Raw genomic sequence first — 27,988 nt, 5'->3', positions numbered from 1 at the left:
TGATGTGTTTACCAAGATTAGGTACTGCAGACTGAACAGAGTGTGTGTGTGTGTGTGTGTGTGTATGTGTGTGTGTGTGTGTGTGTGTGTGTTTCATGGGGAGATGTATTGGAGAGAAAAGGAAGCGTGTAATTCCTGTGAGCTATTATGTCTTAAAAGAAGAGCTGTTTTCCAGCTGGCTGACCAAAGGCTATTGTAGATAATGACACACACTAAGAAAGAGGATACAACAAACACAATATTTCCTGCACAGACAGAATCAAAAGGAGGAGACGGAGAGAAAATATCAGCAGCACAGAATCATCTTCATAACCTTGCTGTAAGCTTGAAGACTGAAATGTTTACATTCTTCCATCAAGGGTTATGAGATGTCGTCTTCATCAAAACAAACATTAAACAATTATCCTCTGTCTGCACTGTTGCCTCCACCAGGCTGCACGTCACTACTGTTTTCACTGAGCTTCACCAGGCCACCGAGGCAAACCAGGGAACTTTATGATATTTGATAATGTCCGGATGTCCCATAATATCAACCATAACAAGCACTTTATTATGGATATCCTTCCTGATTGAAAATACAGCACTGCAATGCTAATGCAGAGGAGAGAGAGCAAACACTACCAGGGTTTCATGCAGCATACCACAATATGGTCGTGCTTAAACACTAATAAAACCAGAAGGGATCAAGTTCACCATCTTCATTTAGCATGTTAGGATGCAAAAACTAACACAATGACAATGCTAAGGTGTAATGGATGCATGCAGCCTGTTAGAGTCGCTCCTCTTCGTTCATTCTTCTTTCTGATTTTTCTCCTCCTTCTTCATCAAACTTTGTTGGATTTTTCTCTGGCAGTTTGTTTAAGTTGGCCGTCCATTGGTGAGAGTTGTGGATAGGGTTGCCAACTTTCTCACTACTACATAAGGGACAGGTGCACGGTGCCATGGTGGTGTGAGCCTGATGTGTGAATTCAGCCTATATTCAGATTCTGATTCAACTGGAAATGCAAAGAGGGTGTATACTCCCTTTAATCCTTACTGTATCATTATGTAACCTCATATGAATAAACCTCACCAAATGTACTTTTTCCATGGATCCTTTTTGCCGCTCTTGACTGACTCAAGCAGCCTTTCGTCCTTTTGCACAGCCAGAGTTTTTGCAGGACCTGGCGCATTTCCGCTGTATACAACTGATGCTGGGGGGCCTGTGAGTGGATGGCAGGCGGTGTGATTGGCAAATGATCTGCTGTTTTATCTGATCTAGGATCTGTAGAGTGCAGTCTGCTGTATTTACAAGAGTTAATAGTCGATATACGGGACAATTGACGACCCGTATGAAGCAAACCAATTTAGCCCAATATACGGGATGTCCCAGCTAATACAGGACACTTGGCAACCCTAGTTGTGGACTGTTTTTCACAATGAAATCACCAACTTTAACTTAAACTCGCATTACTGTTGTCTGGCATCCCTGCTTTGTTTTTGTTTTTACCCATGCTCTGCTGGTTGAGCTGAAGCCGGCCGACTCATTGGCTGAACCGCTGGATATTCCTGCAGGACTCTGGAGATTTAGGATGCACAGAGACAGAGGAGGCATAGAGCTATGAGGAGAAGAGCTGGTATAAGAAGACGGAGGTTCATGGAGAGGAGATAGAAGCCGTGTCTCTCCTCTCTCATCATGGGCAACGTGAGATCTCTGGCTAATAAGATGGACGAGATGGAGTTTCAGGAATGCAGCATGTTGTGCTTCACGGAAACATGGCTGCATCAGGATATTCCCGACCACAACGTCTCCATTGACGGCTTCCAGACTGTCCGGGCAGACCGGGATAGCACCGCGAGCACTGTGGAAGATCACACATGTCATACAGGTAGCTGTTTACATCCCCCCTCTGCCAACCCGACTACGGCGTCCAACGTTCTCAACGCTGCCATAGCCAGACTCCAGACAGACCACCAGAGTGCCCTCTTCCTGATCTCCAGGGACTTCAACCATGTATTTATTTTCTACATAGCTTATTATTGTATTTGTATAACTTATTGTGTGTAGAGCAACTGTAATGACTGAATTCCCCCCACTGGGATAAATAAAGTATTTGTGATTCTGATAAAAGATTGGAACCCTGACTGGGTGTGCAGGATGTTGCTGTGAGGCTGAAGGTCTTGTCCACCTGGAAGGGGCTCGCAAAACAAGCTGCATGCATAACCCTCCTTTCAACAAAACAAAACACAACAAAACAAAACACAAACACAGCTTCTTTTCTGACCTTTCCACCCTGTGAGTGTTTGCTTTGTCCCTGGACAGATCTCCAGGAGGAATCAAGCTATCATATTAAATAAATAAATCCTTTTAGTTCTGCTGTACTTGTTGAAATAATTCACAAATGAATCACTCCAAAATAACAACAACAAAAACTCCATGATTTTGGACAGAGAGATTGACAGGCCATCTCTGTGAATCACTGAGCCATGATGCTAATGAGGCTAAAAATGTACGTGCTCTGATGAATTAGGTGGCAGGATTTCGCATTTTCACTTCAAGACCGATGATGGCGTGTTGTTCATGACTAAGTCTCGATTTATGCTAATTGCGGTTTGACACATGGGTGAGCCAGTTCACGGGTGTTAAACGAGCTCCGGTTAGACTTCATGGCTCGAACATGCAGGCTAAATATATTTTCAGATGAAATCAGCAGTAAATCAACCGGTGCTATATTTGCAATTCATTATTTTTACCCAGAGTGCATTGGGATTCAGGCATGCTGTGTTTCCTACAGTTCATGCTGAGCTGCTACTGAGAAAAGACTATCCTCCATAAATAAGAAAACAAGAAGGAAACAGAATTAGAAATAAAGAAAAGTGGATATTTACTGAAGTCTTTTCACCAAGTCAGAGCCAGCAGTGATTGCACCTACAGGTGTTCACCTGATTGTTGATTGCTAATTAGAGATACAATTTAACCCATCTGTTCTGGGGACTGAGGCAGTCTGGAGCTGCTGTTTTCTCACTCTTTAATTCCTCTTTCCAAAGCTTCTCATGGCTTAGAGGCCAAGAAATCAGATTTACCAGAAGGCTGTTTTTATCCTTTAGTGCTTCACAGTCAGATATTGCTTTTAAAGGCACCTTTTTTAAGTGGCTTAAAAAAGTTTACCAATCTGCAAAGGCCCCAAACTTTTTGTGCATTGCATCAGGAGAAATGCATTAACAGCAAAAGCACTGCTAATACAGCAATGATGCAAATCTAGAAGCATGCAAACACAGAAAAACAAATGCAAAAGAAAAATGCCGCATTAAAACCCACACAACTTTATTTTGAGATTGTTTCTGATTGACATTTAAAGCTCTGCTGAAGTTTCCACTTCTGAGAGTGGCTCATCTTAGCTACAAGTCAGTTAGCCACACTGATAGCAGTGCTATTGACCTGAAGCGTCCCTGTCTTGTAAAGCTATGAATTCTATGGTCAGATCTTGTGGTAGCTGTCATTCTCCTTCCATTTTAATTCATTGCACACATCCTGACGGCGATGCATTATCAGAGCTGGACACTCAACTGTACCATTCAGTCGTCCTCACTTCCTATGTGTTTCCCACTAATCATCATGCCACATCCACAGAGTAGAAGTTGTGGGTAAAATCAGTGGTTGGATTAAAAAGCACTCAGACGTTAACTCTGACTTTGTAGAGGGTGTACACCTTCCTGTAAAATGGACCCTGTGATGAGACGAGGAAAATGAGGCTCTATCTCCCTCATGGCTCTGACTGATGTCATGTTTTATTGATCTGGAAACTGACTCATATCTCCTGTTTGTGGGGCTGAATTTAGAAACACACATCATCATCATCACCCGGAAGTTTCTGAAATCAGAATTAGAGTTAAAAACAAGGTACTTGTGCTGAAAGAAAGGTTGAGTGCTCAGTGACGAAACCCACCCCACTGCGCCCTTTACTGAAAAGTTTAGTACCCTAACCTGTGGCTCCTCATGTCCCCCAAAGCCTGATATAGAAAGGACAGGTGGGGAGCGAGAGCCAGCACATCACCGGGGTTATAAAGTGGGCTCCTCCCATCACTGATGTTTCCATTAGTTAGGCCCACGACACCTCGGATACCCCTTTTTTATTTTTTTATTTATTTATTTATTTTTTAATTTAATTTAATTTTAGCCACACATGTACAAAAAAACAAACAAAAAAAACAACAAAACAACATATACACATACATACATACATACATACATACATACATACATACATACATACATACATACATACATACATACACATGTATGCACACATGCATATACATGATATTAACAAAGAAAATAAGTAAAAAAAATAAAAATAATAATAATAATACTTAAGTGTTGAGTGTCAAATATGTTGAGTGATGTTGACATACATTTAACGTTTTATCTTGGCGATAGCTAGAGCTGTGAGTAATGCACTAGATGTAGGGTTTCTTGTTTGTGTTTTAGATATATCTCCTAAGATGCAGAGCTGGGGGCATAAGGGGATGTGGCTGCCCAGTATATTAGATAGATGATCTGTGACCTGGACCTAAAATTGCTTAACAGGTGTGCAGTGCCAGAGTGCATGCAGGTAAGTGTCAGTGGTATTCTGGGTGCTATGAGTGCATTTATCTAGGCCGATTAAACCCATTTTGTGTGGTTTGTAGCCGGTGTAGTGTATTCTATGGATGACCTTGTACTGAATAAGCTGTAAGCTCGAGTTTTTGTAGTTGACAAAGTTGTTGATACATATTTGGGTCCAGAAATCCAGATTAGTGCAGATGGACAGATCCTGTTCCCATTTGTGGGTTGGAAGAGAAATTGACGTGTCTGAGCTGCTGAGGGAACTGTAAATTCTTGATGGTAATTTTTTATGGGCTTACATTTTTAGGATTTTTTCTATTGCACTGGGTTGAGATGAGTTGTTAAGTGTACTCCTGAGTTTATAACCAATTGTTGATTTTAACTGCATATATTCAAGGAACTGATTGTTAGTGATGCCAAAGTTCAGGATGAGATCTTGAAAACTGGTGAAGTGGGAGTCTTGGATGATATGATGAAGATGTGTGATTCCTTTATCTTTCCAGTTAATGAAATTTAATGTGTTTTTATTGATAGTGAAGTCTGGCTTGTTCCAGATTGGTGAGCGGGTGGACGGTGCAACCGTGGAGCCTGTGATCTGAAGGGCTTTCAACCAAGCTGTCAGAGCCAATACCCCTTTTTGACCGAGGCAGTTTCAGGGCTGGTTTGGAGCTGGCGCTCAATTGAGAACTGTTTTTTCGTGTTTTGACTGTGAGTGAACCGGCTCCAGAGCGGCTCCAACTCTTTGCTGGTCTAGAACCGCGAACTGCTTACGACGGTTGCGAGGGTTGGGGTTCCCTTGATCAAAAACACAAACCAAACATGCTTCCGCCATTGTCCTGCAGCGAAATGTTTTAAAAGACTAATGGATTCCAAGGCAAAGCAGGGGTCGGCCAAGGAGACAAGCTGCCGTTGTCCGTTGAGGGAAAGTTGGGAAAAGCGGCCATGTAAATCTGACATCATGACGTGCCTCTTCCACTGGCTCGAGCTTGTGGAATAACAATCGCTGTGGTGCTGTGTGGGTTCGCGAGTTCAACTAGCTCCAAACCAGCACAAGCTGGAAATACAACCCGGTTTGCGTTGGTCGAAAAGAGGTAGGAGAGGTGAAACAGTTAGATCTGGCGTTCCAGAGCAACCACCCTCCAGCTCCCACTGTCCATCATATCTACTAGTAGAACACCCCAATTTAACAACCCAACCCATACAGTACTGCCATGTTCAACAGACCCAGGATCCGTACATGTAAGCTCCAGGTAGTGACAACACTAATACTACCTACCTCCACCGCCTGGCCCCTAGCAGCCCCCACCACCCAACACACAACACGAAGAGTCTGTAGCTAGATATTAGAAGACAGGGAAGGCAGAGCCTAGATGAGATGCCAGTCTAGGCTCCAACTAATCCCAGGCGGTCTAGGCTTGTGTGCTCTACCACCCCTCTACTGAATATTTCCTTAATTCTGTTTTGGCCTCCAACTGATTTTACCCCTCCTCATCCAGATCCACTGACATGTCTTAACTGCTTCATCTGACATTTCATTTACTGGCTTTAACAGAAAGTTATATGATTAAGTATTGTGGTTCTTATTTGCAAAGCATCCAATCTCACCCCCCTCACTTACTTTAACTCTCCCTGTCCCCTTAAAGTTACTAACCATAGACCTTTCAGGAGTCCCTGAGCTCCCTTGTATCCTATGTTCCTGACGTCCTGCTGCTGTTGACGTTCCAGATTCCAGCGGCAACACCTACTACTATCAATCTCACCACTATCATCTCTCTCTCTCTTCATCTCCCTCTATCCCTCTCTCCAACACGGTCTCAGCAGATGTGTGTCTAACATGAGTCTGGTCCTGCTGGAGGTTTCTGCCTGTTAAAGGAAGTTTGTCCTTGCCACTGTAACTTGCTAAATGCTGCAAAGTGCTCTGCTCATGGTGGATTAAGATGAGATCAGACTGAGTCCTGTCTGTAAAATGGGACTGGATCTGATCCCGTCTTGATGTTGGGTCTTTGTTAATAATGGAACATAGAGTACGGTCTAAAACAACTATGTTTGCAAAAGCGTCTTGAGATAATGTTTGTTGTGATTTGGGGCTATATAAATAAAGATTGATTGATTACTGAAATGTGTCCAAATGTCTCAGTCTGTAGAGTTCATTTAAGACATCCAGCAGCCTCTGTTTCCTCTGTGCTGTTGCAACTATGCACCAAGGACAAGACATACTGTAGAGGGTACATTCTGCAAATAGAAATAGACTATGTTCTTTATTTCCATGCAAGCAGATTAACAAGAGCACATAATTACCCGGTTCAGAGGATATTGTCCTCAGAATAACTGAACTGACTTCCTTTGTTTCTCACAGCTCTTGGTTACCTGATGGCTTTCATTAAAAGAACAGTCATGCAGCACACATTAGACAAAGACGTTAATGAGAATTACTCTCAATAGATCCTCTTTGGAACAGTAGTTTTCACTAAATGGCCGTGTATTCCAGGAATTGATGCTCCGCTTGGGGTTCAACCTGCTCTACGCAGGCTCTGATGAATGAAGAAACTGGACAAGTGTGGGAGGGGAAAAATGAGATTGATCATCTAATTTTCTCGTTAGCTGACCTGTTGTTGCAGGAGAAGTATGTTTCTCTGCCAGCAGCAGCACCAAGGTCGATACAACAGCAAACAGGTAGGGTGCAACCTGCAGCAGTGATTACACAGGAGCAGAATTACAGTGGGCTTTACCTCCATGATGGATGAATCCCAGCACTGAGAAGGGTTTAGATTCTTACTCTGAGAAGAAGTGTTTAAATACAGCATTACAGAGAAAGGTCTTAAAGAAGTTAGAGAACAAAATTAATCCTTTAAAGTTGGTCGTGACGAGGTGATGTTGAAGTTTTCTGTGATTGAACTTTATCACAGCATCGGGCACGATTCAGTAGCTCGATACTGCTAGACTGAGATCCACAAAGTTTAGAAGCATTAGTTTAATCTCTCACAATGTTCTGTATTTAATAATGTTATTAAATATATCAGATTGTCTTAATCTGGAAAGCTTTGGGATAAACGGGGTCAGTGAAAGGTTCCTAGTCCTCTCTGAAGTGAAGAAAAGTTTCAGAATCATGAAAGTATGGATCAGTACTTTGGAAATTCACAACAACCAACTAACAAATCTATTCTTAATGTTCATGAACATCACACACTTATGGAACCCGCCCCCGTGGAGGGCAAAAAGGCTTCCTCCTGCTACAGACTACAGTGACACGACCGGACTCTGCCCCCAGTTTGATTATATCTTAAGGAGACAAGCTGGGGTTCTTGGTTGGGTGGTTTCTTATGAATCGCATCTGAGAAAGAAAATCCAGAGAGGAGGAGATGTGGATTCATTCTATAAGACCCTCTGCTGCCCCTGGTGAGGGAACAAAACAAGGATCAAAGTTCACACAGCTTTAATTTCATTAACGGTAATTTGAAGTAAACACTAAGGCTTGGACCAGCTTTTGTCATGCTGCTATAGGCCTAGACTGCCGGGGGAACTGGCACACTGACACACTGGGATCCTAGCTCACCCTCTTCCCCCCAACCCCCTCATCACTTACTTTAACTCTGCCTGTCCCATTAAAGTTACTAACCATAGACCTTTCTGGAGTCCCTGAGCTCCATTGTCTCGTAGATTCCTCTGAGCTGCCGTAGACGTCCTCCTGCTGCGGACGATCTGGACTCCAGCGGCAACAGCTTCTACTACTCGTCTCATCACTATCACCTCTCTCTCTTACTCCCCTCTATCTGTCTTTCCAGACCCAACTCGGTCGAGGCATGATGGCTGTCTAACATGAGTCTGGTTCTGCCTGAGGTTTCTGCCTGTTAAAAGGAAGTTTTTCCTCACCACTGTAACTAGCTAAATACTGCAATGTGCAATGCTCATGATGGATTAAGGTGGGGTCAGACTGAGTCTTACCCTGTCTTGAAGTTGGGTCTCTGTTCATAATTTGACATAGAGTGGTCTAGACCTCCTATGTTTGTAAAAGCGTCTTGAGATAACGTTTGTTGTGATTTGGCGCTATACAAATAAAGATTGATTGATTGATTGATTGATTGATTGATTGATTGATTGATAAGTCATTTAATTTATGCATTTTTAGTCGATGTTGTTCTGACTAGGGAAGGGCATTTCAAGCCAAAATACTCTTCGATAATCACCGGCATCTGTTTGGCGATTATTCGTAATCTTGACGACCCGGTCGAGGTGCTGCTAGTAGCGGGAACTCGCAGCGTTTGTCTCAACCTTTATGCCGTGTATGTTAACATTTTACAGCCTACCGAGTCTCTGCAATTATCTGAATCTCACGCCAATATATGTATTTCTGTCACTAATGTTTTCAACTCTCTCTAAACTCAACTTTATTTATGTAACACCTTTCATACATAAACATGCAGCCCAAGGTGCTTCACAAAATAACAATGGTAAAATTAAAAAAGGCATGATTATAAATAAAATACTTAAAAATAAAAGCGTTGACAGGATCAGAGGAATACAGGAAATAAAATAGATAAATCAATAATTAAATAAGATAAATAAATGTTAAAGCAATGATAAAAATAATAAAAATAATAAAGCAGTCCAGGGCTTAAAATAAATGACTCCAAATTAAAAGCTATATTAAAAAGGAAAGTCTTAAGTTTACTTTTAAAATCATCCACTTCTCTCGATATTTAATGCAGTTAGCATTCTTCTTCTGTTATTCAATGCGGTTAGTAAACAGCTTTAAGACGCTTTATCGCCACCGTCTGGAGGAAATATCGTTTATCAACCTGGCAACCTAAAATGAGATGGGCGCTGGTGGTCTAGCGGTCTAAGCGCCCCACATACAGAGGCTACAGTCTTCTTTGCAGAGGTCGCCGGTTCGATTCCCGGCCGCGCCCATTTCCTGCATGTCTTCCCTCACTCTCTACTCCCCACATTTCCCGTCTCTCTTCAGCTGTCCTGTCAAATAAAGGCAAAAAGCCCAAAAATATAACTTAAAAAAAAAGAAGATATAATTCACATTAGCGCCTATATTTTTAATAAGAGAATGAATATTCCAGCATTCAAAAATCATGTTCCACCCCTAGTTCTGACGTGGTTTGACCGATGTAAACAACTCCAGCGGTAACTTGTTGACACCGCTAGCAAACCAGCTAACGCTAGCTTAGTAATAAAGTCACTCTTTTCACAACCGGACACTTTTATCCTGACACTGGTGATAAAGTCATCTTGGGTAAGTTAAGGAGAAGGTTAATATGTAGTGTCAAGCTTTGACAGTGAGCGTCTGGGAAGGAGAGACAGTTTCACACATCTGCATGAATGATATCAGTCACCTTTTCTCTGATGAGGAAGAATTTCCTGCCCTGCACCCCTCAAACTGCAGCGTTACTGACCTGACCAGATCGAACATACATGTAGCTGTCTGTACTTTTATAGGCTTTCATACCGGTGGCAGCGGTGTAAAGGAAAGTGTTCTTGCGTAGACAAATGTAAACATCACCAACGTGAAGCTCTGGCAATGTCTTGTCAGGTGATGGACGTTGAACAATCCCGTGCTGCAGCTCTCCTGAGCGTTCATTGGAGGCTGTCATTTTACTATGATCTTTATGACCGCCACGCTTCCACGCTGGTCACGTGACTGAAAATTATGATGAAAGGGAGTCGAACTTGACATGCCATGTCTGCAAAAAGACGAGTGTGAAAGTCTAGAAACAGAAAAAAACTGACGTAGATTTTCAGCATGTGTAGACATCCAAACCAAACTGAGGTCCAGGAGCCAGAGAAGCACAGCTGTGTCTGTTTGTCTGAGATCACTCATAATCCCGACTCGCAAACACAGTCGAGTTGATTTGGCTTTGCAACAGTCAATATTGTAAGTTCTCTGAGAGCGGATGGATGATGAAGATAACCTCAGTATGTGCTGGAATGAAACAGGAGCGGGATGAGTCTACAGTAAAGAGAGAGACGTGTTATCACGGAGCAGAAGAGTCAGAACACAACGTATGACAGCGGGAGGCGTGTGGGAGGTGTCTGTGACCTCGGCCTATTTCTGACAGCTGTCAGGTCACAGCGTTGGTTCAAACAACATGCTACATTCATATGATTACATGTGTGAGGCGCCGAATACATCTCAGGATCTTATCAGCGTCACATTTGTTGGATTTCGGCGACAAAACCTGCAAAATGCAGCGATGTTCTCTGGTTCAAGGTAGAAATAAATTCCTCCTGATGGTGAAAGAAGGGAGTGAAAAGCTCCCTCTCTGATTAGTTGCTTGATGACACATTTTCACCCTTGCTAAATGTTAAGCCGTCCACCTGCATGTTCTAAAATTGACCTTACAGAGGAAAGCCAGGGGCTCAGTTTAAAAGCCTCTGTTGGCAGGTGTGCTGCTCCATCTGTTGTGTGAAGCAGTTTGGATAGTTTCTAAAAACAGGAGCTCATTTTGAATGTTCGCCTCTTGAAGTAATGGCTTATTAAGCAGCATTATAAAGAGTCTGGTGAGCACACAGTGGGCTCAATGGGCTTAAAAGCTACCAGATCACACAGGCTGGAGAGGCTGATAAAGAGGCTGATGGTAGGAACCTGAACAATGCATCCGATTCAAGTGCAGGGTTTTTAAAATTAGCTGGGACTGTAGTGAAGCTGTGTGCTCTTGTAACAAGCACAGATCTGAAATTTGTTTGAAACTACAACACACACCACACACATCCATCCAGAGCTGTCATTAACATGTTTGATTTTAAATACGTCTGGTTAAATCCCAGCCATTGTTCTTTTTTTATGGTATCAAGTTATTAAACACTTTGGGATCAAGTGCTTTAGGCTTCAGCGCTTTTCGCAAGATTAGAAAGGAAACTCAGGAGGAGAGGAAATCTTAATCTAAATGGAAATTGAGAACGTATGTGATCTATGATTTTATAAAAACCCTAAGTTCTGTTCTTGTCTTAATTTCAGATGGTAAAGTGATTCTTCCTCCAAGTTCTTCTAACTTAAGTCACAAGTTTAAATCCGGCGTGGTGTAATCTTTCGTCCCACAAACACACCAGTCAAAAGGGAATTTCTGACCTCTCTTCCTACAGTATCTCCAAAACATGTTCAACCAGAGGAAGAGGGCCTATTCTTGGATGACAGAGTACTGTATCATTACACACAAACACACACCGTGCAGCATTTCAAAGGCTCAAGAGGCACATTTTATTACACACCAAGCATGAAAGAGGATATCTCTGTATCGATTCTGCAGAGAATTTAGAAGAATACCTCATACAGAGAACTCCCACAGTCAGAAGCAGCGCCCCGTGCCTTCAGTTTCACCGGATGACTCAGCGCACCTTCGTCTCCTCTCACCACGCTGCAGTGTTTGTTAGCCAGGTGTAAAGACCTGTGAAGGTTAAAAGAGGAAGATTACCGGCTTCTTCCTTTTCCTGAGAACGTTTGAAGGAGTCCACAAAAAGAAATCGATAACAGGATCACAGTGAACAACTCGGGCGCTGAGAACAGGTAAGACACAAAGAGCGGATAAAGAGAGAGTGTGATGAGGAATATCCTGCACAACACAAAACCAAACAAACTGCACATATCTTGAATGTGCTCGAGTCCCAGAGGTACTTGTCTTTCGATGTGGACGGGGTCAAGAGATCGTTTTTTATAGTAGAATGAGAGGAAGTGATGACGAGCTACAGGTGTCTGTTAGTCTGGTGACAACAGATGGACAAATCCAACGAATTACAGGAAGTGAAAAGCTGCCATTACTGCGATGACTTCTCCTTACAACATCCAAGCATTTGTTGTAACTAAACATCTTAATAATGGTAAGATTGTCTGATTAAAGCACGTTCATCAGGGGCTGTCCAACATTTTTAATCCAACTATTGATGCTGCCGTCACAGTGCCGTCTCCGATCCGTCATGGCACCAGATCTGATAGGTTTCTATTCTAATCAATGTGTTAACTTCCACTGGATCCACTCCATTATGTTCCTGTTCTGTCTCTGATCCGTTAGGTCTGAGCCCTCCGGATCAGATACTCAAGACTTCTATTTTTGCCGGATGCCGGAGCACGACGCATCAATCTCAACAGAGCAGATGGAGCAGGACAGGAAGTCAGACACCAAAACAAAATGAAAACATCCTGTTAATTTTCAGAATAAAAAACACTTCCATATATGGTAAGGTTTGAAAAAACAAAGCCTGTAGAGTGATGCAGTTTGTGTTTGCTCTGCTTTGGTCTCCTCCGATTTGATCAACACCTCTTTCACTCAGCTCCTTGTGTGTTTAAATATCCCTCACTGTTTCTGTGCCGTTTACTTCCTCTCTTTTTCTTTGCATTGGTCATACCTGGTTCGTCATTCACCACAGATTTAAAGTTTTGTTCTCTCCAAATAATTAAACACAAGTGCTAAGAGAAACTAACATTTTTGCCACAGTGTCAACAGGCAGAGGTGAAATATGCTGGTCTCCTTTATGCAGATTGATTTGATGTGATGCAGGTCAGGTTGTAACTGGCAACACTTTGCTGCTGAGAAACCATACTGTTGTTATGAGCAGCATTTATTTTAGTTCATTGATGATCTGTGTATCTACATTGTTACAAATGTTTAAAACAATGCACAACAATGCAAACTTAACCCTCCTGTTATGTTCGTTTCTTAGGGACAGCAATAATGTTCCTGGGTCAATTTGACATGGGGCATATTTAATTATCCAAAAGTGTCAGAAACCCTAAAAAATCCCAATAAACATTTTTTCAAATCTCATTATTAACTCCATTACTAACCATTTAAATCAAGATTTGGTGCAATAGTGTTCTTTAATCCCCACAGATCATGCTTTAATGAGGATATCTCACTCATTTTTAATGAAAATTCACGTTAAAACTTTTTTAAATGTACATTGGAAAGCCCTAAATATAAATACAATAGTTTTACATTACATAGATTTTGTTTTGTTTTATTTTAAATTTTGAATTATTATTTTTTTATGAAGTGGTGTTGATGAATTAAATTACGAACCACCTCTTCTGTCACATGCTGCCCAGTTTTGTGGCTGTTTTTAGCTGGTTTGGAGGGCATATATTGCCTAAAATATGAAATGAACCCCTGTGATTTTATATGTTGATTTCACCTTTTAAAGCTGGGGTTGGTGATCAGATTTAGATACACTTTTTGTTATACTGGTTAAAATGATCTTTATGTCCTGATGGCAATCAATACATGATGTGTTCTTAAAAAAGAGCGAAGAAAAGCTGCTATCTACAGCCGGAGTAAACCTGGGAAAACACCAACCAATCAGCCTTTTTTGGGTGCCAAAATTTTAAATCATTCAAATCCCGTCTTGCCGTTCTGCCCGCCTCCTGCGCGTACATTTCCCGACGTGTACTCCAAGTCCCCGTCTCCTGCCTCTACTTCCCCTGACTCTACTGTCTGCCCCTCTCGCTCGACCTCGGGCCTGTACCCTCTGACCCGATGAGGTGCTTTGCTCAGGACTGTAGTCCGGATCAGAGTCTAAAAAGCTCTCACCACGGGGGCTCTGACAAGCAGAAGAATTAATGACATTTACTAAGTCCTACAGAAAATATATATGTACTGTAGTGTCTGTCTGGACGCTGTAGGGATGACGAGCCGATTCGTGAACACGTTGACTTTTAATAACCGGTCACTGTCGGCCGTGATCACGCCAACCAACAAAACAACAATCAATGTTTGAATGAATGAAGAACTTCTCCTCTCGTCTCTCCTCTCTCCTGCTCACACACTCTACACCTCTCCTGATGCCTTCACTGACTGTCAACACTGTAGGAATTAAGAGCATCTACACTGAACACGTTTAACAAACAGTGGAGCTGTTACAGTGTTATATATGTGTTAGAACTTTTCTCCTGATATCGTGTCACCAGGACAACTGGATAATGCTAGCATGATAGTTGTGAGTGCTAACAGCAGCCATGTTTGTTTGTGTTTTTAACTTTCACTATGATAATGTTTTGGTGAGGACCGGTTTTGAATCGGTCACCATCATATGGTCGCAAGTCAGCGGCGCTCGTGCATGTGAGCGGAGGGGGGGGGCGTCGTTTTGGAGGAGCTCTGAGGGAGGAGGGGAGGGGTTAGACGGAGTCCTGAGGAAAAGCTACATTCAAATTCATGCTAGTTTTCCGATACTGCCAACCCCAGCTTTAAGCCAAGCAAAGACGTTTCATACCAAAACATTTTATTTTACATTTTTTTTAAATATTTTTTAACTTTAAAAAGCATCAATTTGACCCACAACATAACAGGAGGGTTAAATACACCATTTAATTTAAGGTCAACACATATTTTATCAGGTAAACTGACTTTTGGGTAAACACTGGAATTAAGAATTTATTTTCTCCATTAGCTATACGGCCACTCGTAACTCCAGCATCAGCATCAAGTGACATAACATTAGTCAACATGAATGGCTGAAACTGTAAAAGACAAACTTTCCTGGACTCGGTAATTAGTACATTTGCAGTAAATTTGGATGGGTCTTACTTTGAAATGTGTCCCTGTCATCTGAGCATCTCGTATCTCTGCAAAAGAACAAAGCTTCCTCTACAGAAAGTATTCATGTACTCAACATGCAGCACAAACAACAGAGCAAAATCCTGAGTGAGACGATAATTGGTGAAACAGAGTTTAATGAACCGAGACTTTAATTAGAGTCTCATCCAGTTCGTGTTTCATGCTCCCACTATCAGAATCATCGTGCCCAATTTAAATAAACAGCAGAGCAGAACGTTTCCAAACTCTGAGGCTGACAGGACACAGTACTGGGATCAATAAATACACAAAGATGCACTTTGTTGAAGAAAAGGAAGCCGGATCATGACTCACACACGACAAAAGAGAACACACAGTTGGCATGGCAATATTATGTCCTCCTATCTGCTGCTTCAGTATCACACGTCCATGTCAAGAGGTCACAAGGCTGCATACCAAAAATAGCTTGAGGTCTTAGCATAGCGTTTTTTTCATCCTGCAGCAGGATAATGATTTCTGTCTTCATCTGTGTTATTATTGTGTTGTTGCCATGTTGCCTGTCCTCCCTGCTGACTCTCCAGAGACTGTATGTTCAGTTTGACCTGCGTGACTTCCCCTAACAGGCTAATCTTAGTGTTTAAATTGATGTTAAAGTACACAATGCCATTAGCATGCTGATATACAGCTGGGAGTTCAGATCTGCGTCTGTTTGCCAACATTACTGCTGAGGAAAGCTGTAATCTGTCTTTAATCCTACTTTTACCGACACAGCTGTGAAGTCAGTCCACTATAAACGCTAAAGCATCAAAACTCAGACACTCAGATAATAGATCTGCTCAGCATTATGACTTCTGATAGCAGGGAAGCACAGGTGGAACTGCTTTAATTAAATTCAGTGACTCTGGATGAAACCCTGCAAGGCCATATTTCTGACTATCAAACATCAAATAAGCAGCGAGAGCTCAAAGCCAAACAATTTTCACTCTTTGTATACCTCAAAACTGAGTCTCCTTTACTCAGAAATGTAATAATGTTGACTGAAAGCATTAATGTGGCCTTATTATTCAAAAAATATTCTCACCAGTTGCAAAAAATTGGAATCTATTTGAACTCCTGCATGAAAACATTGCAATTTTGTACATCATGCTCCCTTTAAATCAAACTGTAGTGCATCCATACAACATAAGAAAACACATGACTTTACAGTAACCATAGACTGTATAATAAATGGACGTAGTATCCGTGACGTCACCCATCTGTTTCTGAAACGCTGTTTTGAAGCCAATCGTCGGCGGGAGCCATATTGCTGCTGTTGAGCCTTGTGACGTAAAGAGGCGGGCTTTGAGCCTCCTAGCCAACAGCTACAGTGTTCCCACCTGTCAATCAAGTCAGTTGTGCCTCTCATTGGAAGACTTGGAATCTAAATATCTTCGAAATTGCAGCGTTAGAAAAAAATTAACTCCCCCTACAGTGTGTGCCGATCGAGAAATTAGCTATCCACACTACACTCATCTTTTGTACCAGGCTGTAAACATGATAATTAATGCTGCTAAGATCGTCTTTTTTGAATGGGTGTGTATGTGGTTTCCGGTACTTCCGGAGCCAGCCTCAAGTGGACACTCAAGGAACTGCAGTTTTTAGCACTTCTGCATTGGACTCATATTATTAGACCGGAGGTTGCCGCTTGGTTAATACAAGTGTCATCTAGCCTCACCCCTCTTCTCTCCAGAGTCATTGCGTCAGTCGCAAGCGGCAACCTCTGGTCTCAAAATATAAAGACCATGCGGAAGTATTATAAACTGCAGTTCATTGAGCGTCCACTGGAGGCTGGCTGCAGAAACACCGGAAACCACATACACACCAATTAAAAAAAAGACGATCTTTGCAGCATTAATTATCATGTTTACAGCCTGGTTTAAAAAACTGTTAAGTTCTATGTAGCTATCTTCTAATGCAACGGTTCAGAAGATATTAAGATTACGAGTTTTTGCCCAAATAAGGACATGACTGACTTGACTGACAGGTGGGAACACATAGCTGTTGGCTAGGAGGCTGAAACTCCACCTCTTTACCCCACACTCTTTTGGAAGAGTTTAGCATTTCCAATATGGCTACCGCCGACGATTGGCTTCAAAACAGCGCTCAGGAACAGATGGGTGACGTCACAGATACTACATCCATTATTTATACAGTCTATGGTCAGCCGTGATGATTGGCCAGGTGCCATCAAGTGGCGTGTCGGTCCAGTCACAGCACAAATTCATGGCTCTAGCATCACATAATCTGACACAGTGACCATCATAACAAACAAAATGATCATGAAGTCCGACCTCAGCACTAGATCAACTCCTCTCCTCTGTTTTGGGAAACCTTTGCTGTCTTTGTGTGCCAAATTTCTACTTGTCGCCTTAGCATAGATTCACTTTGCCTTCTTGAACACATCCTGTGATTGAGGGCACAACATAATATTAAGATTTCTAAGTGAGGAACTTCTTTTGAAGGTTTTTATTCCATCTGATGTGACGTTGCTTCTCTGTGCTGCTCCTAACTGTGTTCTGCTTTCAGTCTGAGTTACTGTAAAGTCTGCTGCTTTAAATATCCCAAGCCAAGACATGGCAGAAAATAGCTGAACAAATGAATCATCAAACAAAGATTATTATTGTAAGACCTTCTGATTCTGGTACTTAGTTTAGACACAATGTTTATTCGTCTGTGAACGTCTTGTATAAATGTAAATGAGATCGTACTGACAGAGGTGAGCAAACAAATTTAACTTTGTTAGCAAAGACGTTAACTTTGATGACAGTTAATCTGTTAATCCTGTTGAAAATGATCTTAAATTAAACCTGTTCAAACAGAAAGGTCCCCAGAAATCCAAGACCAGTGATAGATTTAAATTCACACACATAATATACTGCACATAAAGATCCATGGATTGCTTCAAATCTGCAAAGACTGCATGCTCTTGCTCAAGTTGCCTGCGATCCGTCTTTGCATGTAAAAGCAGAGTTTGTATCTTTCTTTCTTTCTTTCTCTCTCTCTCAGGTAAACAACCCCCTGAAGAGAATTCTGGCTCTTTTTACTGATGCAGATCATTTGGCTCAGTGGGAATGACTCCTTTGGCTCCCAAACGGCTCTTCATTGCACCATTTTGGCTAACAAGGCACGGCACTTAAGCCAAATCTTTTGTGACCGACACATGTGCAACTACTTCCCCTCAGCGTAGAGGCTGTCTGCTGTTACAGTGATGCGTTCCTGCTGGAAAGTCAGGTTACATGTTAAAAGTGAATTAAAAAGTAATGCTGATAATAAAAGATTTATGAATAATGGACCTGTGCCTAGATCTGAGGGCTAACGTATTATAACCATGGAAATCAGGAGCTTAATTTTCAAGACAATCTGTCCTGTTTATTTCACATTCCCTTCTTCCTAGATTTACACAAACTCAGCTGTGTAAGCCCTCGACCTTCTGACGCCGAGCAGCTGATGATGAGCAGCTGATGACCTTTGGCTTGGCAGGGAGCAAGGAGGACTCATCCCTGTGGAAACGCTGTCATCCGACTGTTTGGGCGAGTTGTGAATGAGGAACAAGAACTGTACATCCTTCTCAAATTGGCTTGATAGGCCACTGGGGTGCAGATTTCAGGGACCAAAATAGAAGAGGAATTGTTTTAATGAAAACACCTGAGAAGTTCCCTTGAAGACGGAGCTGTTCAAAGACATTTCCAGAGAAATGCTGCACAAAGTGCACTCAACAGTCTCCATCAGTCACTACCAGCATACGGCTCTCTGAAGGAGCTGCAGGGTGACACGGATTGAATTTGAACTGTGATCTTATTTTATGTAATCATAAAGTATTACTCTTCATTTGCATGATCCGTAGAGGATTTTCTCCCTTTCCATTTCACTGGAGCAGAGACTCCGGTCTCAGCACTCCTGACCTTTACTCTTGCCATTTAATCACAGAGTTAATTTACACCCAGGACGCACGCCGGGTGTAATTAGAAGCAGCTGGGACAGAAAACAGCGGTGTACTGAATCTTGAGGATCAGAGAGGAAGACCACAGGGTTAAAGGGAATTCATCTATTCAGGCTTTGGAGATTAATGTTCCTGTTTTCAAGACTGGTGCGAGCAGCAGCAGTCAGGTGCGGAGCGAAGCCCTGTGTGATATGAGTGAGGGATAATGTATGGTTAGCAGGTAGTTATTGGAAATAGAACCCCTTCAGGATTCTCTCACCCTGTCAGGATTCTAATTCCCAGAACTACCTGATAATCAGACATTATCCCGCTTATTACGTGACTACTAACTTAAGATGCAAACATGTTAGCAGAAAACCTTTATTTAAAGATTATTTTATTGACCTAAAATCATTTACATATACAGCTTTTAAAAAATTGTCTCTTACAGACTATAAAAAATAATTATTGTTTCGGACTCAGGTCAGCACAGGTTTTTAGCCCAGGTTCTCAGTAACACTATGGCTTGCAGACTCCTTATTATCAAACATGTTACAAATTTGGGATCTGGATGATGGAGTCAGTACTCTCAAAGTTGGATCATAGAGGCCAATAAGAGAGATACGGCGAGTAAAGATGCGATTAGATCACTGGTCACTTGATTCCAGCTAGAGCTGTCGCAATAATCGATATTGACGATAACTGTCTTCAAAAATGTTTTTAAATGTTGATAGCAGACGGTAATACCACGTAACAAATTGCTTCATAGTATGGGGGTGGGGGTTTTGGTTCTTCACACTGGTTGCAGCCTGCCGTAAAACGGAGGACAGATGAAGAAGAAGCAGCAGGAGAAAAAGAAGAAGCCGACTCGGATGTTAGCAGGCTTACACAGTATTGTGAGTGCAGTGTATGGCTTCTACTGCAGCTCAAATCATGTCGGATAAGATGACAGACGAAAGCAAGGTCCCTGAACCCCCTCGCAAGTTTGAACTTTTTTGGATTGCATAAAAAAGACAGAGTGTTTGGAGACAATCCAGTCTGCAGAGAATGCAGCCCTAATTCCAGCTATCGGTTGCACTAGCAAGTTAGCACTGCTCCAATTAAAGCTGCATTGAGGAGCTGATGTTTTGTGTTGAGTTTGGCGCCCCCTGTGGACAAAAGTGTCCTGTAGGCCATACTTTAAGACCAGAAAATCTAGTTCTATTTTCTTTCAGTAGTCAAATATATCACTGAGTTTTTGCTTCTGCAATCATCTGGTCTGACCAAGCGCAACGTCCAGTCTTGAAATATGAAGCCCATGCGGAAGTGTTAAAAACTGCAATTCATAGAGAATCTGCTTACACATACACACCCATTCAAAAAAGACGATCTTAGCAGCATTAATTATCATGTTTACAGCCTGGAAGATATTAAGATTATGAGTTTCTGCTCAAATAAGGACATGACTGACTTGATTGACAGGCGAGAACACATAGCTGTTGGCTAGGAGGCTCAAACCCCGCCTCTTTACATCACACTAAGTTTGGTTGAGTTCAGTATTTCCAATATGGCTCCCGCCAACGATTGGCTTCAAAACAGCGCTTCAGGAACAGATGGGGGACGTCACGGATACTACATCCATTATTTATACAGTCTATGGGTCCGACACCTACCCCCCTAACGGCTGTTACAGGCATTGAAATATAGAATCTAAAACTTTGATTGTGTTGCTGATGATACGGTTTGCTTTAGTTGATCATAAAGAAGCATCACTATCAATTTCAATCTGTTTCACCATCTGTTAAAAAATCCTCACAGGAGCTTTAATATAACTGAACTCGCATCCTTGGGTTCTTGCGTACACGAAGTTTGACTCGCCAATAGTTAAGCGAGAACATTATTTTATTTGCATCCAGTGTGAACACAACATGAAAGATTCAGAGTTCTTGGATGTTATCTGTGTGTTGGTGACGATCTTGTGATTGCGTTGAACGCTTAATGACAGCTGAGGACAAACCAGACTTTATGACGATATGATTCAGTCAGCTGCTGTTTTTTCACGGTCTGAACTGAACTTTCCTCTTCGTAGATAAAGTGACACGCACACACTCGTGACCTCAGCTGAAGATCCTCTTTGAATGTCTTAATATGACTGTCATAGCAGACCTTCAAATAGAACCCAGAACTCAAACTCGAGGAGCAAAATCAGCCGCTCCTATTTAAAGGATCTTATCGCCGAAGATAAGACGTAAATATCCTGGGTTTGAAGTTTATTTCAGTTTCTATGGATACCACATTGTTGCTATGTGACAGAGTTGGTAGATGAGACACAGAGGGGTACATAAAGTCATGTGATACATGTATGTGTGCTGTATTGATAACATAACAGAAGCATGTTGCTCTTTCCCTCCATACGACCGAAGGAGGGAGATTCATTCTGCAGAGATTCTCCTGGTTTCCTTTAAAATGTGACGGAGCTTTAAGTGTTAATCACTGCACTTTAAGTGATGCAATCATATACATATGGGATAGATTTAATGCAAATCAAGATTCTTTTTTGCTGCATATTTAGTTTCTAATTATAATGAGGTCGATAGAGGGGATTTAGCTGAACTCTGAGTACGACCTGTTTGTCAGAGGGCTTAGACTCACTGAATATCTGATCAGTCAGGGCTCATTAAATTCACTGAAGCTTTTCCCTGCTCTCTTTTTATTTTCTACACTATTCAGAGCTTCTTTGTTTTTATGATTTCACAGCATCACATACTGATTCAAGAAAACACTGTACAAATAGCCAAAAACTCTCTTCCTCTTGCGTTCCTTCTGTTCCTCCTCTCTGCATCTGTTCTACTCTAAGTGTCACAAGTCACTGTCTGCTGCCACGGTTAAAGAGATGTCAGCGTATATAACTCAGCAAGTCTTTCTGTTGATCACTACGGCTTTGATTATAGCTGCCGCAAAATAACAGCTCTCCCCTCCCTGCAATCTGTGCCGATCCTCCTCTATCCGCTCCGCTGTGTGCCGTTTAATGGGCTCCTTTGTTCCCTTCTTGTGTTTCTGTAATAACAGTTATTATGAGCATGTATTACTCACATAATGAGGCTTCTTCGGAAAGTTGTCGGGCTGATAATTACAATCAAACGTTTATTTATGAATGTTAAATTAATGCTAGTTTTTACAACATTGGCTCTTAATGAGGAAATATAAGAACTGGTGATAGATGGTATTTATATACTCTCATTATTTTCTTATCTCTATTCAAAAAGTGGAATCAAAGATAGAGGCCTGGATGTTCAGGAAAAAGGGTCCATGTGGAGAGCAAAAGCAGGCAGAGCACACCGACATTATGAAATCCTGATTTCTGTCAGAGGTAATCTCCCAGAGGAAAATGTTACTGCTCAAGGCTTTCTCTTCTAAGTCTCATGAGACAAAACTGAGATTCTCACTTCAGCCTCATTCAAGTTTCAAATTGTTCTCATTCGTTTCTCCTAAAATTCACTAGGAGAAATAGTTGAGACCATGACATGAGTCTTATTTGAGACTTAAATGAGAGATCTCATTAATGGCTCATTTTCTTCTCTTTTTTTAAATATGTTTTTGGTCTTTTTGCCTTTATTTGACAGGACAGCTGAAGAGAGACAGGACATGTGGGGAGTAGTGAGCGGGGGAAGACAAGCAGGAAATGGTTGACCGGCCGGGAATAGAACCTGCTACCCCTGCGACGAGGACTGTAGCCTCTGTATGTGGGGCGCTTAGACTGCTAGGCCACCAGCGCCCAAAAGAATCCACCCCTTTAATTATAATAATCTGGTTAAATCTGGTCAGCCCTTTTGCGGCCCATATTTTAAATAAATAGTCTGTCATACCTGGTATGAAATCTCTATCTTTTGCAATTTCTCTCAAATCCACTAAATCTTTGTGAAGTTGTTTTGTTCCAAACAGACTTGTAAAGGAAGGACCATACTATGAAGTCAAAGAAGAGATCATTTCACATCTAAATATCTGATCTTGAAGTGGTTCAAATGTTTTAATGAGAATTGTAAGTTTGTGGACAGTTACATTGAAATGTTAATTTTGCAGGGCACTATAAATGTTGATGAAAAGATGAGCTCAGGCTCTTTCTTTGCTCCATCTGAGCTCAACTTGAGACCCAAAAACTGAGTCTGACAAAAACAAATGGATGAGGTTAGATTGAGACAATTGAGAGAGCTCCCTGATTTCTCCACCTGAGCTCAAAAGGAGTCACAACACTTGAGAAATACCTGAGAATCATTTCAGATTGTGACCAGATCTCCTTTTGAACTGAAAGGGAGACTAAGCTGAGACGTTTTGCAACTTTTTTTTTCTGGAGGCAAGAATGAGAAACAGGAGACATAAGCTATAGTCTCATTCTGCTTTCAAACAGATCTCATTGTTGTCTAGGAGACAGAAATGAAACACTTTTGAGATCTCCTCTCTAAATGTCTTTTCCTATGGGCTTACTATGATATCTTCAGCATGCAAATGCAGCCAACAATGCATTCCAGATTTATAATTTTACCTTGAGCAACAAATCTGCTTGATATCACGTCACAAAGGCCAAACAGGGTTAAGCTTTCTGACTTCCAGGAACGCATCAGAATCGATCGATCCAGCCTTCATTTAAATAGCAAGCGTTTCATGAGTTTCCTTCTTATCTTTTGAAATCAGAGAAAGCAGGTATGACTTAAGAGGAACAGGTATTTAAAAAAAAAAAACAAATACAAGGACAAATATAAAACAGAGTTGTGTATTGGTTAAAGGGGTAAACTTTTGGAACAGTTGTGATGAGGAATTAAAAATGTGTAAATGGAGCGACGCCTGCGAGCTAGTTCAGGCAGACAACTCGAGCTGCAATGCCATACACGTCACATGTCCCACTCTCTTATCCATCATCCAATCCTGCCCTCTGCCTCTCAAATTGGCGGTCTATTTAAACTTGGAAAAAATCTCCCATCTCTCCCTCTGCCTGTCAACGACTCTGCTGCTGCATGCCATTGCTAATATTTTCTTCTTCCCCGCCGCCTCCCCAGCTTCCACCTGCAGGCTCCGGGGGTGTTTAGTATGTTTTGCTCATCACTCCTCAAAGTCTGCATGTAAACTTATCAGAGGGAGTGATGAGGCCGGAGCCTGGGCGCCAAACATGAATATGAATTAGCTGCTACAATAAACAATTTAAACGTGAGTTGTCTGACTGAACTTCCTTTGTGTATTTTTAAAAAAAAAATCCTTAAAAACAAACAGATAAATAAATATATGGATGTAACATAAACTTTAATTTAAATTAGGTTTCACTAAGATTTCTGAACTGCCGCTTGTTGAGATTGAAATGTTTTTTGTTTTTTTGTTTGTAAGTTTGTTTCTGAATGAAACGTTTGAAGACTGCTTTGTTATAAAAGACAATTACTTGCACAATGTTGCCTATATGGTATAAGTTATGTTAAAGGGTAGGCAGGATAAGCTTTGGCTTCAGCCTACACCTTTTTTGGTCAGCATTGGACTGATTAAAATATATGTTTATATGTATGCATGAATGTACTTGTGTATGTATGCATGTGTATGTGTACGTATGCATGTACAGATCGATATGTGTGTGTATGTATATGCTGGACTCTATATATATTTCTTTTGATGAATCCCTCAGTTATTGTTTTGATTTTTGCTTTTAATTGTAATTTTCACATGGCTCCTATGTTGTGGAGGGACGTGTTGGTTGTTGATGCAGACCAAAATAAACCTAATCTTGAGAACAAAATAAATAATAATAATTTAAATAATTTACTGTTGCTTACTAATTATTTAACACTATTATTATCATTCTATTGGTTTTCATTCTGTTTAAATATATGTTTTGATATTAATGTTATATTATGAATTATTTGTTTGTAAATGCTTTTGCAACATCGTCACTGAACAGTCATGCCAATAAAGCTCAATGAATTTAATTTAATTTTCTGCATTTTTAATTTCTACCAATCAGCATCATGTTGCTATTTCATCAAATGCAGTTAAATTAAATCACATGAAAATTGGTTCACCATGAGGGATGGGTCACGACTTTCAAATACTCAAATATTCATTGATATATTAAAAAAAACAAAGAGTTAATGCAAATATCATCTCATCTTAATTATTAATAATTAGTTTTCCAATGTTATTATCTGTGCCCATTTGTAAAATGATACTTCTACCAGATGGTGGGTGTAGTTCATCTTAAAGCTGTTTGTCAACTGCATTAAAAACAGAAGAAGAATGCTAATTACATTAAATAGCAAAAGAAGAAGAAAACAATAGCTACAGCTGCAGGACATTATGAAAGCATGTTTTTTTCTGCCTTGTGCAAGGACTTCTTATGAGACAAAGGTCAGAAATAATACATATATAAATAGTTAAAGTTCATTATAACTCTCACCTCAGCCAGGGAGCACAGGGAGCTATGTGAGAGGAATTAAACTCAATTAAAGGTTTTAAAAATGTACAGACAGATATGTCTTCAATGTGTATTTGTGTTGGAGTTTATTCCTTACGTATGGCACGACTAGTTGGTGATCAGGAACTTTTTTGTTACAGTCTGTCTGCTCAGTTTTGCACTCGTTTTAGTCAGAGATTGAGGAAGCTTTAAGGGAGAAGATTGAATAAGACGGACGTAACAGCCACAAAAGCAGCTCTGTGTGGCATTACGTTGGTACTGAGATAAATGCTGATGTCTGTGATGAAGTCAGGATATAAAGCAGCTAATTTTAACCTTAAAACAAGGATGAGTTTAACTGGAAATAAAAAGGCTCTTGTGCAGAAATGCAAGCCTTATAAATTAAGACAGAATCTCTGAAGCTCTACCATTGCGAGAACTAAAACAGCATTCATGAGATTGATGTTAATTTGTGCTAAACAACTGATGATTCTTGAGTTGACAAACCTGCTTCAACTCACCACAGAAAAAGGGCTTTAAGTTCCTCGAGAAGTAATACAATGAACTGAAAGATTAATTCTGGTGGAAACGCAGCTCAGTATTGGATTAATTTAGCATGTCAACTTTGTAACATTCGCTGTTTAAACACAAGGAAAGGCTGAGATAGACTAACCACTGTATTAGACAAGTTCAACATTAACCTGCTGGAGCTACATTAAGACTGAAGTGTGGTTACTGATAATACTAGCCGATCTACTACGCCCTAAATGATCCTTATTTGGTGAAATGTACTGAAAATTCAGGAATGATCTGAAGTCATTAATACATGCAAAAGTCCAAACAAATGTAACAAATGTAAATGCACTGTAAATCAAAACAAATGCTGCAGAAAAATAACCATATGACTAACAAATGATCTGCAAATTCATTAAGTGCAAGTCCTAAAACAAAGAGTTGCAGAATATGCATGCAAAAGAAAAATACTGCAAGGTATTGCATGAGGACAGTCATACTCGTTGCCTGTAGGGGGCGCTCAGTGGTGATTGTTTTTTTCCTCCAGTTACTCTTGATTGAAACCACATGAGATTCAATGTTTAATGGGAGAAAGTGGATTAATATAACAGTGATTAGAGTATTGTTGCCTTTAGTAGATAGGACAGCTGTAGACAGAGGAAATGTGGGGAGTAGAGAGTGGGGGATGACTGAATCCACACGAAGAAGCTTAACTTTGGTATAACTAGCGGTCCATCAGTAGCAATTTAGCAATAAAGTTGTGTGGGTTTTGCTTCAGTGTTTTAAAGTTATGTTTCTGCACAACAGTCAGTGAGGCCTACTCCTTCCTGCTGTAGTAGCTGCAGGTTTAATTTCAGGTTTGTTTGTGTTAGCATGCTGGTAAAGCTCACAGCATGAGTAAGTGAAAACAAATGTATCACCACAAACAAGTTACCTTTGTCTCTTCTTCTTCTTCTTTTCCATTTAAGATGAATTACTGCCATCTAATATGCTTGAGTGTGGACCAGAGTACTTCTTTCTGGGAGGGGCTTATCCAGCACTTCCTGATTTTTATAGTGTTGGGATGCCATCAGTGACATCATGAGGTCAAACCAAGTGGAGGGCGTCTCTTCTCTCCAGTTTAGAGAGCGAGCCATTTGGTAAAGTGAATAAGTGTCAGTAAAATAAAGAATGTGTTATAATGTATTTGTATTCAGGGAAACAGAGAAGTCAACCTTTTATATAACGGTACCGTCTGCAGCGGTCTGCGTGTAAATTGAATCTCCTATAAAAGCAGAGAGCAGAGGTGAGGCTGTGCTGCCTTTTTCAGGTGCTTTAGAACACATTTCACATTTCTATTCGTCCTCAGGGGAAACATGAAGTCTGCTGAGTTCACCAAAGTACCTTCACCTCTCTCACAGAGGCTACACGATGCTTTTTTGTGCACTGATTTAGCAATCCTTTCATCGGCTGTGGAGACGCACTCCAAACCACAAATGCTGAGTTCAAGTCAGGGGCTGAAATGGTCAGGCGGGTTCATGTCCGGAGATCATGAATGTTTGTACTAAATATGCATTTGATCTTTTGTTTATATCTTAATGATATTTGATATGAAAGATGTTCTTTAAAGGATTAATGACCCTGATGAATTTGAATACGTCTGGATTGAGATCAGGGATTATGCAGCATCATACAATTTTAATTTGCTGTATTCAAAGGAAAAGTAGTGTCCACACTTCATATGGGTTTTCTAATGAGAGTGTGTGTGTGTGTGGTGAGAGAGAGAGAGATAAGGACCATTGTTAGAAGAAAGTAGTTTGTAACTGGTTTAATTTCTGAAGTAAAACCATCGATGCCACTTTCCCTCTCCTCTGAGACGCGCCTGCAGCTGAGTGCTCGTGTAATGTGAGACGTAATTCAGCTTTCAAGCGGCTCTCCAACTCGGACCACCAAACACAACATTTCCAAACCGGCTGTTTGATGGTAACACATCACGAACAGATTCACCCCGTTGTGATCAAACACCTTCGAAAGCCGTA

The 27,988-nt window shown here is 41.0% G+C and overlaps 1 protein-coding gene across 1 annotated transcript in view; it reads right to left on the bottom strand.

Moving 5' to 3' along the window:
- The window catches only part of kcng1 (potassium voltage-gated channel, subfamily G, member 1), a 62,895-nt gene extending 35,928 nt beyond the window's left edge, over positions 1 to 26,967 (bottom strand). The window contains exon 1 of the mRNA XM_034696273.1: positions 26,905 to 26,967. The gene's annotated coding sequence lies outside the window, so the exon portion shown is untranslated. The remainder of the gene's footprint in view (positions 1 to 26,904) is intronic.
- Between the last annotated feature and the right edge of the window lie 1,021 nt (positions 26,968 to 27,988).

The sequence above is a fragment of the Notolabrus celidotus genome, chromosome 11 (assembly GCF_009762535.1).
Source record: "Notolabrus celidotus isolate fNotCel1 chromosome 11, fNotCel1.pri, whole genome shotgun sequence".
Taxonomy (NCBI): domain Eukaryota; kingdom Metazoa; phylum Chordata; class Actinopteri; order Labriformes; family Labridae; genus Notolabrus; species Notolabrus celidotus.
This window is presented reverse-complemented; position numbering and strand designations above follow the sequence as displayed.